At 37.9% G+C, this 11,923-nt stretch overlaps 1 pseudogene; it reads left to right on the top strand.

The window, feature by feature from the left end:
- The first annotated feature begins 417 nt into the window (after positions 1-417).
- Positions 418-11,923, top strand: part of LOC150053054 (bisphosphoglycerate mutase pseudogene) — a 29,861-nt pseudogene continuing 18,355 nt past the window's right edge.

Raw genomic sequence — 11,923 nt, 5'->3', positions numbered from 1 at the left:
CTACCCCCTGGGCCTGGGCATTGTCCCTGAGCTCCTCAGCTCAAGGCTATTGCCCTATCCCTAGAGCCTCAACACTTATGGTTTTCTTGTGGTTAATTGGAGATAAGAGTCTAATGGACTTCAGTGCCCTTGTTTCTGGTTTTATAGTCTTCTAAATCTGTACTTTTATTTCTTCTCTTTTGTGTATGGTCCTCTTGCTCGGTTACTCTCTTACCCCCATATAAACTTAAAAAAATAAATGAATTGAGTTGCAGAAAACTTGTTAAGGGCTAGAAAAGTGTGTGTATGCTGACAACAGCAATGAGTCCTTGGAGAAGTGGATGCTGCTACTGCTGCTGCTGGTGGCTTCTTTGCAGATGTATTGCTGCTATTGTGCATTATCCCATTTGAAAGTACCCAGGAAGGTCAATCACCAGGATGTCCAAGCATAAATTTGTTATCTTGAGATGTGGAGAGAGGGCTTGGAATAAGGAGAACCGATTTTTTGCAACTAGGTAGACCAGAAACTGGGCAGCGAAGGACTGGAGAAAGCTCAGAACTATGGGAAGCAATTCAAAGCACTGCACATTGAGTTTGATCTTGTGTTCATGTCCATCCTTAATCAATCCATTCACACAGCCTGGCTGATCCTGGAAGAGCTGGGGCAGGAATGGGTTGCTGTGGAAAGGCTCCTGGCATCTTAACGAGCGTCAGTATGGACTTAACAGGGATAAATATGCCATTGAATCATGGTGAAGAACAAGTGAGGCTCTGGAAAAGAAGCTACAATGAGAGTCCACCAATCATTGAGGAATCCGATCCCTACTATCATGAAATCTACAGCAACCGGAGATACAAAGTCTGTGATGTCCCCCTGGAGCCTTTGCCGTCATCTGAAAGCTTGAAGGACGTTCTGAACAGACCCCTTCCTTAGAGGAATGAATAGATTGCTCCCGGAGAGCTAAAAGGCAAACACATTCTGATATCTGCTCTAGGGAACGGCAGTGGAGCCCTCTGGAAACATCGGGAAGGTATCTCGGACCAAGACATCATCGACATCACTCTTCCCACTGGAGTCCCAGTTCTGTAGGAGCTGATGAGAACCTGCATGCTGTTGGGCCTCCACAGTTCCTGGGTAACCAAGAAGCCATCCAGGCTGTCATTAAGAAAGTGGAGGATCAAAGGAAATTGAAAAGAAGCCCTGAAATAAAGTCCTTCACAGCACTGGCAAGGAATAGATGCCAAAGGAGTGGCATCTGGGTGAATACACACACACACACACACACACACACACACACACACACACACACATTATATACATATATAATGTGTATAATATATATTATATGCATGTATATATATTTTTTCCTCCTTCTTTTTTCCTGATCATATGCATTTTCTCTGGACTAGGTCATGTGCTACTGTTGGTGTAAGTAGCCAGATAACTTAGCTAGGCCCAGAAAAGGCTTTAGGATGCCTAAGAGCTTATGTCATGAGCTTTAGGAGTTAGCTTTCCTCACCAAACCAGTAACCAATAGGGTTTAATTGAGGTTGTTTTAATAGGGCCTGAGTGAGAAAAATGACATTTAAGGTATTCAGTGGTATAATCCATCATCACTGAGTAATTGAAAGGTATTCTTCCAGTAAATCCCTTTTTAATAAGACTTTCTGAATTGATAGTTAAGTATTTCTAGGTAATACACTATGCATACATATTTTTTCTAGTCTTTTTCTCTAGGAAAAGGGATGCTTTTGTCAGTGAAGATTAGAAGCCCATTAAATGAGGTAGTCACCAGATGATCCCTTTGAGAAGGCAACCAACGTCTGCCTGAAGAACAGCAGCAAGACCCTTCAATCTTCTTATACAGCAGAGTTTTCCCTGGTGTGACATTCAGTAGAATTCCTCTTTGGCCATAAGAGTAAGCAAGAATATAGATAGCTCTCGTTGTTTATGTTTACTTTTTGTTTTGTTTTAGTGGGTTGATTTGTTTTTTTTTTTTTTTTACTTTTATCTTTTGGGTACTCAGAGTTGGTTGCAAATAAAATTCTGTGTCAAAAAAATGAAAACTTGTTTTTTTCTTTTACTTTTATCTTTTGGGTACTCAGAGTTGGTTGCAAATAAAATTCTGTGTCAAAAAAATGAAAACTTGTTTAGACTTCTCCTTAACATATATTCATGATATTTACACAGGGACACAACTTTATTTCTCTGTCACTTTCTATTTTATTTTTCCCCCTTCAATTGTTTTAACATCAAAAATCTGCTGTAGAAATGTGGCAAAAGGGGAGACAGAAGATGGCGCCAAGACAATAGCGACACTGCCTAGCTCTCTCCCACAAAAAGAGAGAACCAGGGAGTCGCAGGTGACAACTACCTTAAGAAATCCACAACAACAAACTCAAGAAGCAACGTAGAAGGACTCAAACCGGAAAATAAATCCAGATAAAGCTCACATCCAACTTTCTCAAAGAATTTGGGACACGAGGACCCCTCCCCCACCCCTCGCTGCCAGATCTGAGCCTCGAAAAGCAGCGGTGGAGGGCACTGGGCCGCTCTGCCCCAACAGCTACAGAAACCAGCATAGGACTGGGCCAGCAAGCCACAGAAGCAGCGGAACCCAGACGCGGAACCAGAACAGCAAGCAGCGGAACCCAGACGCAGAACACAGGCAGCGGAGACTGAGACGAGTGAAAGACTCCCCACCACCGTGGAACACCCATAGACAAAACGCAGAGGCAATAAGAAACTCAAGAAAAATGTCAAATCAAGGAATAACATCCCCACCCAGTATAAACAGACAATGGAACAGTCAGTGGCAAACCTAGAGGAGAGTCTTCCAAGTGCTACACAAATGCAATTGATAAACATCATTAATGAAAAATGTGAAAATATAAAGAAAGAGACAAGGGAGGAAGCCATAGCTAAACAAGAGGAAACCATAAACAAGGTGATAAGTGAAAAAGAAGAAGCCATAAAGGAGGCCATAATAAAGGTTTTTCAAAGAAAAATTGATGTATTCATAGAATCCACAAATAAAAAGGTGACCGAACTCCAGCAAATGTCCAAAGAAAATAAAGCTACAGAGCTAACCACTCAAATGGAAATCAAGGAGCTAAAGAAATCCATACATGATCTAAAAGAAGAGATGCAAGGCATCAAAAATGAGCAATTAGAAGCAAGGCAGATGAAAAATAAAGTACATAGATTTAATAGTAGGTTAGACAATGCAGAAGAGAGAATTTCCGGGGCTGAAGATAATTTAGTTGTTATAGAGAAAGAACAGAAAATGAGTCAATCCAAATCTAGGAAATATGAGACAGTGCTTCAGGAGGTCCAAGATACAATTAGGAAGCCTAATTTAAGGCTAATTGGTATTGAGGAGGGTCTGGAGAAAGAGGTCAATTGTATTGGAAATATACTTCAGGGAATCATCTCAGAGAATTTCCCAAATATCCAGAAGGGCAGGTCCATCCAGATACAAGAACCTTTTTGAACCCCAAACAGACCTGACCAGAAAAGAATATCCCACCACCACATTGTAATCCGAACTGGATCAATAGACATCAAAGAAAGGATCCTAAAGGCAGCCAGGGAAAAGGGATCAATAACCTATAAAGGCAAACCAATAAGAATAACCCCAGATTTCTCAGCAGAGACCATGCAAGCAAGAAGTGACTGGAAGCATATATGTCATGCCCTTCAGTCAAATAACTACCAACCAAGAATACTGTACCCAGCTAAGCTCTCATTCATAACTGAGAGAACAATAAAAACATTCCATTTCAGGGAAAAGCTGCAACAATATGTAGCAACAAAACCAACACTACAGAAAATTCTCAAAGATGTTCTACACATAGAAAACCAAAATAAATGCAATATAGGGAAAGAAATGGCACCTAAACATCATACCATCTAAGGATCACAAGAACTGTCAAGACACAGGCCCTAATAAAAGCTTTTAAAAATGATAGGAACTATAAATATCTCTCAATCCTAACTCTCAATATCAATGGACTCAACTCTCCAATTAAATGGCATAGTCTTTCTAGTTGGATCAAAAAGCAAGATCCATTGTTCTGCTGTCTTCAAGAGACACATCTTACCCCAAAAAACAAACATCTTTTGACAGTGAGAGGTTGGAATAAACTTTATCAAGCTAACGGCCCCCATAAACAGGTTGGAGTTGCCATCCTCATATCAGATAAAATAGACTTCAAACTAAAATTAGTGAGAAAAGACAAAGAAGGTTACTACATAGTACTAAAGGGATCTTTCCTCCAGGAAGACATAACGATTCTAAATATCTACACACCCAATCCCAGAGCTCCGAACCTCATCAAGCAAACTTTACTTTCACTGAAGCCATACATAGATCGAAACACAGTGATTGTTGGTGACTTTAACACACCACTCTCACCTATGGACAGATCAACAAGGCAAAAACTCAACAGAGAAACCGTAGAACTGAACAACTATATAGACCAACTAGATCTACCAGACATCTGCAGAATAATCTACGCAGCAACAACACAATATACGTTTTTCTCAGCAGCACATGGAACATTTTCCAAAATAGATCACATCTTAGGCCATAAAACAAACCTGGACAGATTCAGAAACACTGAAATTATTCCCTGCATACTCTCAGACCACAAAGGCATCTAATTGGAACTACACACGCATCTCAACCAACGAAAACCCTGTAACTCATGGAGACTGAACAACACATTGTTGAATCACCAATGGGTCATCGAAGAGATCAGAACAGAAATCCAACAGTTTATGAAATTTAACGATAAGGAGCACACAAAATACCAACTCCTTTGGGAAACGGCAAAGGCAATACTCAGAGGAAAATTTATAGCACTGAATGCCTACAAAAACAAGTTGGAAAAATCTCAAACCAACAAATTAATGTGTCACCTTAAGCTCCTGGAAAAAGAGCAACAAACCAACCCTAATCCCAGTATAAGGAAGCAAATTATTAAAATCAAAACAGAATTAAATGATTTGGAATTCAAAAAAAACTATAGAAAGAATCAACAAAACAAGGAGTTGGTTCTTTGAAAGAATTAACAAAATTGACAAACCCTTAGCAAATCTTACCAAAAAATGAAAAGAGCATACCGAAATAAACAAAATCGCAGACGAAAATGATAAAATCATGACAGAAATTACCAAGATCCAGAATATCATGAGGGAATACTTCTCAAACCTTTACGCCAACAAATTTGAGAATCTAGAAGGAATGGATGAATTCCTAGCCAATATTAACATACCCACACTGAACCAAGAAGAACTAACCCAACTCAACAGGCCTATTTCAAGCTCTGAAATAGAAATGGCAATTAGAGAACTTCCACCTAAGAAAAGCCCAAGGCCAGATGGATTCACAGATGAATTCTATAAGATCTTCAAAGCAGAGCTCACACCAATACTCCTCAAGCTCTTCAACAAAATTGAAAATGAAGGCTCTTTACCAAACTCATTCTATGAAGCCAGTATAACCTGCATCCCCAAACCAGACAGAGATTCATCAAAGAAAGAGAACTATAGACCTATATCTTTGATGAACATCGATGCAAAACTTCTCAACAAAATACTGGCCAACCGTCTACAACAACTCATCAAAAAAATTATACACTATGATCAAACAGGATTCATCACAGAGAGGCAAAGCTGGTTTAACATACGCAAATCAATTAACATAATTCACTACATCAACAGGAGCAAGGACAAAAATCACAGGATTGTCTCAATATATGCGGAAAAGGCATTTGACAAGATCCAACACCCCTTTATGTTAAAAGCTATGCAAAAACTAGGAATCCATGGAACATTCCTCAATATAATACAGGCTGTGTATAACAAACCCACTGCTAGTATTACACTTAATGGTGAAAATCTAAAGCCATTCCCTCTAAAATCAGAAACGAGACAAGGATGCCCACTCTCTCCACTACTCTTTAACATAGTATTAGAATTCCTAGCCAGTGCAATAAGGCAAGAAGCAAGCATAAAGGGGATCCAAGTAGGGAAAGAGGAAGTAAAACTATCCCTCTCTGCAGATGACATGATTCTGTACTTAAAGAATCCTATAGACTCTACTCCCAAGCTCCTTGAGCTGATTCAAAACTTTGGAAGGGTAGCAGGCTATAAAATTAACCCTTAAAAATGAACTGCCTTCCTCTACACCAACAATGTGAAGAAGGAGGCAACAATCAGGAAAGCAACTCCTTTCTCAATAGCCTCAAAGAAAATAAAGTACCAAGGAATTAGCTTAACTAAGAATGTAAAGGACCTTTTTAATGAAAACTTTAAAACCCTGAAAAAGAAATTAAAGCAGAACTAAGGAAATGGAAAAATCTCCCATACTCCTGGATTGGAAGAATCAACATCGTGAAAATGAAAATCTTGCCAAGGGCTATCTACAAATTCAATGCAACACCCATTAATATCCCAATGTCATTCTTTAAAGAAATAGAAGAGGCAATCCAAAATTTCATATGGAATAATAAAAGACCCCGTATAGCAAAAACACTTCTTAGCAGAAAGAACAGCGCTGGAGGAATTTCAATTCCAAACTTCAGACTGTATTATAGACCTATAATTATCAAAACAGCTTAGTACTGGCACAGGAACAGGCCTGAAGACCAATGGAATAGAACTGAGGACCCAGATATTAAACTGCAGACCTATGGCCACCTAATCTTTGACAAGGGAGCCAAAAAAATAGAATGGAAGAAAGACAGCCTCTTCAACAAGTTGTGCTGGTAGAACTGGTTAAGCACCTGCAGAAAACTAAAGTTGGATCCTTCTTTGTCACCCTGCACTAGAATTAACTCCAAATGGATCAAACACCTCGAGGTAAAAGCCGACACACTGAAAACTTTACAAGAAGGAATAGGAGATACACTAGGCCTCCTTGGCACAGGTCGAAACTTTCTTAATAAGGACCAAGAGTCACAGCAAATCAGAGAAAGGCTGGATAAGTGGGACTGCATTAAACTGCAGAGCTTCTGTATGGCAAAGGACATAGCTAGTAAATTAGGAAGCCTACAGAGTGGGAGAAGATCTTCACCAATCACACAACGGACAAAGGCCTCATATCTAAAATATATCAACAGCTTAAAAAAATTGAATCACTCCAAAACTAATCTCCAAAGTAACAATCATCCCATTAAAAATGGGCCAAAGACTTAAAGAGAGTCTTCTCTGAAGAAGAAACAAAAATGGCCTATAGACACATGAAGAAATGCTCAACATCTCTGGTCATAAAAGAAATGCAAATCAAAACAACTCTAAGATTCCACCTCACTCCAGTTAGAATGGCCAGGATCAGGAAAATTAATCACAACAGATGCTGGAGGGGATGTGGCCAGGAGGATCACTACTACAATGTTGATGGGAGTGCTAACTCGTTCAACCACTATGGAAAGCAGTATGACAGTGCCTCAAAAGGCTAAACATAGAACTCCCTTATGACCCAGCAATTCCACTACTTGGCATTTACCGAAACATCCAGAATCTAGGGCATACTAAATCCACTACCACAGCAATATTCATTGCAACACTATTCACCATAGCAAAAATATGGAACCAGCCTAGATATCCCTCAGTTGATGAGTGGATCAACATGTTGTGATATTTATACACAATGGAATTCTATGCTGCTGTCAGAAAAAATGACATCGCCCCATTTGTTAGGAAATGGAAAGTCTTAGGAAAAGTCATATTAAGTGAAGTAAGCCAGACTCAAAGGAACTTAGGCTCAATGGTTTCCTTCATTTGTCATAATCAGTAGAAACCTTGGGGTCTACTAGCAGAGATCTGCAATAGAGCAAAGCCTTGATACATAAGGCCATGTAGTATGAAGCTAATTGAAAAGACCTCCAGGATATTGAAACAAAAGCCATATAATGAATGATTGTTGTCCTTAATGTACTATGTTATCTCATCTCTTTTGCTGTCCCTTGGTTATCTCATATTGTTACAGTATCTCACTTTGTTATCTGATATATTGGATTTATTTGTATTTGGTTATTTGAAATTGGATAGGGAAGAGGGGAAAACCAAGATGGGGGGTGGAAGGGAGGGTAATGGAGAACAAGACATGTGAAAGGGTATCAATATATGTGAATTGATGCACCTTCTATCTGGCAAATATCATGTAACCCTTTTATTAATTTCAATAAAAATATAAAAAAAAAGAAATGTGGTAAAACCAGAACATAGATAGATGAAAGTGTCTTTAGATTGTTCCAGAAAACAGTTAACAGCAAACCCTTTCCTCCTACATGTACACACAAACTCACACTGCAGAAATGATATTCATTTGTTTTCCTTTCTCTTACATATGAACTGGCTCTTCTTTTTTTATTTTTTGCCAGTCCTTGGCTTGAGCTCAGGGCCTAAGCACTGTCCTTGGACTTTTCTCAAGGCTAGAGCTTTACCACTTGAGCCTCAGCACCATTTCTGGCTTTTTTTCTGTGTATGTGGTACTGAGGAATCAAACCTGGGTCTTCGTGCATGCTAGGCAAGCACTGTACCACTAGGCCAAACTCCCAGCCCTAAACTGGCTCTTTAACTGGGTTAGAATAAAGGAGTATGGTACCAGCCACAAATGAGAATGCCTCAACTCCTAAGAAAGAGTGGTGGAAGCTTTTGACTCCTTCCTCTTAGAATGTTCTACTGGGTTAGAAAATATCATGTTGATACCCCTGTGCTGTGAAGTGGGGAAGTCAGTAATGTGCATAGCTCACAAGGATAAGTTCAGCCCATGAAGCTTTTTTATGAAAGCTTCCAACTGTGGGCAGATAAGTGGTGACTTACTTCAGCAAATGGTAATGTGGAACAAAACAACATCTTAGCTGAATTAAAAAAAAATCCAGTGGATCCCAAAGAAAAGAAAAACCATGAAATTTTGGTTATTTTAAACAACTATACTCATAGGTACAAAGTAGCCATACATTACACAATTGAAGTAATAATGATTTAACTGTTCGTTGTGCAATGTTTTTAATGTTTTTAAAGACAGAAAATTAGAAGCAAAAATGCAATTTAGAGATATTTTTGTCTTTTTTGTTTTTTATTTTTATATTATAATATATAGAGGGATTACAGTTATATTTCCAGATCTCACACATTGACACCCCTTCTCACGTTTTTGTTAACATTTCCTTCCCCCACCTCCTCCAAATCACCTTGTTTCCCTCCTTCCCTTCCCTACTTCAAATAAACGAATAGAAGCATATATAATATATATGTATATATCCACACTTGCCTTGCACATGTATGCACTGGGAATGGAGAACAAGGAATGGTGACTAATCTGTAACACGTCTACTTGAGGAACAATTTCCAGTTGTGTATTTTAATCTGTACTTTTCATTGCAATAAATAGTAGCCATGATTATAATAGCTTTTTGAGTTTTTCTGAATTTTTAATATATTACTAAACTTATGGGAAGTATCTAGAGCCATTGTCAACAATGACAATATAGAGGATACAACTTGCTTTGCTCTGGGAAGATTCACTTCTAGAAGTAAAAAAGAAACAGAAAATAATTAAATTTAATTTTAAATACCAACAGTATGTGGCTCATATGTGCTTTATGTACATACGTTCACTTGAGTATGTATGTAAGTTATGATATATGTGTTCCTGTGAGTGTGCATTTCGTGTATAATTAACTGAATTTTTAGTTTTATCATACTTGTAAATAAATACATCCTATCGTATTTTATATTACATTGTATTATTTACTCAATCACATTCATTTGATGAGATTTGTATTAAAATATTTAAGTTCATTTCATCGTGATAATGATGGGAAAATAAGTTGCACTTATAGTAGAAAGCATTTCCATATCATTAAAGATTCAGCTATTAAAATCCAGACCTCCTTGTGAGGTAACAAGAAGATGGAAACTTAAAATAGGCATGTTCTTAGAGGTAAAGCCTTTGGAACCAGGTGAGAATTTGATGTTTTAGACTTTTCATGATTAAATGCTAGTGATAGATAAGAAGAGTGATGCCCGGGAATCAAACTGTATGCACATGCATACACAGTTCCAGACTTCCTCCTCCTCATTCTCTCTTCTTCTTTTCCTCCTCCTCCTCCCTCACCTTCTCCCCATCTTCCTCTTCCTACTTCTTCCCCTCTTTCTCTTCCTACTTCTCCCCCTCCTACTTCTCTGCTTCATCCTTCTTCTTGTATCAGGTCTTGAATAACATTTTCAAGTTTCCATTGAATTAGATATGGAAATCTTATAGTCTTTTATGCCTGATCTAACTTTGAACATCTGTCCTCCATGTCTTAGCCTCTTGAGTAACAAGAAACTGATCTATACCATATTGGTAAGTACAATGAACCACCTAAAACTAAAAGAAATTGTCCCAAATTGCAGCAATTGAAATCCACTTAGTTTATCTTTCTTCATATCCTGCATTTCTCACCTGAAACATCATTTAAGTTAAGGAAGGTTATTGTCCACAGCCGGAGGTTCTAGGAATAAAATAGTTCATTTTCCATTCCTAATTTTCTGTTTTCTAAACTATTTCATTTGCTTTTGACTTTGATTTCCTAATTTTTCCATTTAAAAATATGACAAATTTAAATTTGATAATTTTTATGTCTGTTTTGCACTGTATTGGTGAAAATGAAAATTATCCTTTTCCCCTCTCTTCTAAGATCTTCGTCTTTCCATAAAAATTAAATGAGAGACTTTAGTGTTTTTGAATTTTCATACCTAAATCCTATTTAATGTGTATTTTTATTTTCTGTTTTAATTCATCATCTATAATTACGTTAGTTGCCCTTGGAGCTGATGTTCTGAGAAACTCCAGGATGGAGTAAGAGGTTGCTAGGCAACCTCATCTGTTCCAAATGGAATATGGGACCTTTGCCTCTGGAGAATCTTTTTGGTAGATAATCTGAAGGAAAAACTTCTTTTAAATTTTATATATTTAAGCATCAAAATACAGACAGATTTTTGAACCAATGAACAAGAATTTTTAAAAGGATTATCAGAAAAAGAAAAAAGTGGGTAGAATATTTGTGATTTATGTGAAGGATTTTAGTGACTGCTTTTTAAAAGTCCCCTAATACTGTGATGAATTTTTGTCTTTTTATAAGAAATCCCAACAAACTTATCAATTAGAGAAAAATATGTCTGTGTTCCCACAGGTTTCATGAGTTATAAGTCCAAGAATGTCATCCCAGGTTCCAATTTAGAATCTCCAAAGGACTCAAACAATGTACTTGTTTTTGCTGTGGACACATTGGAAGTTCAGAGTTGTCTTTAATATTCTTATGATTATTAGTAGAATTTAAACTCAGCTGCTGCACTATGGTGTTTTACTTCTTCAATGTCACTAATAGAAAAGACAGATTCTCTGCAGGTCCCAATCTCTGAGTTCAGAAGACTAGCATTCTCTTTTAAGTAATTGCACTGGAGACCATTACCCATGAAAAACCTATTATATTTGGCAATTGATGTAATATCATAAAAAATATAGTGAGTCATCTTATTCACAGAAACCCGTTCTGTCAGGAAAAGGGTCATATCAAGATATTACATGTTTAAATACAGTAGATCCAGAACACTAGTGGCTCATGCCTCTAATCTTAGCCACTCTGGAGGCTGATCTGAGAATCACGGTTTGAAGACAACCTGGGCAAGAAAGTCTGTAAGACTATTATGTCCAATGAATCACCAAAAAGCTGGAAGTGAACTTGTGGCTCAAGTGATAAAGCACCAGCCTTAGGCAGAAATAGCAAAGTGTCAGGGCTTAGTCCCTGAGCTCCAGCCTCAGTACTGGCAAAACCAAACCAAACTAAGCATTACAGTGGGAGCTTTGCATCAGTGCAAATCCTTATTAAAAAAAAAAAAGGGTTACGCTTGTAATCCTAGCTACTCAGGAGGCTGAGATCTGAGGAT

This window comes from Megascapheus bottae, chromosome 16 (genome assembly GCF_031878675.1).
Source record: "Megascapheus bottae isolate mThoBot1 chromosome 16, mThoBot2.hap1, whole genome shotgun sequence".
NCBI lineage: Eukaryota > Metazoa > Chordata > Mammalia > Rodentia > Geomyidae > Megascapheus > Megascapheus bottae.
Note: the sequence above shows the minus strand (reverse complement) of the source record. Positions and strands in the feature narration are given on the sequence as shown.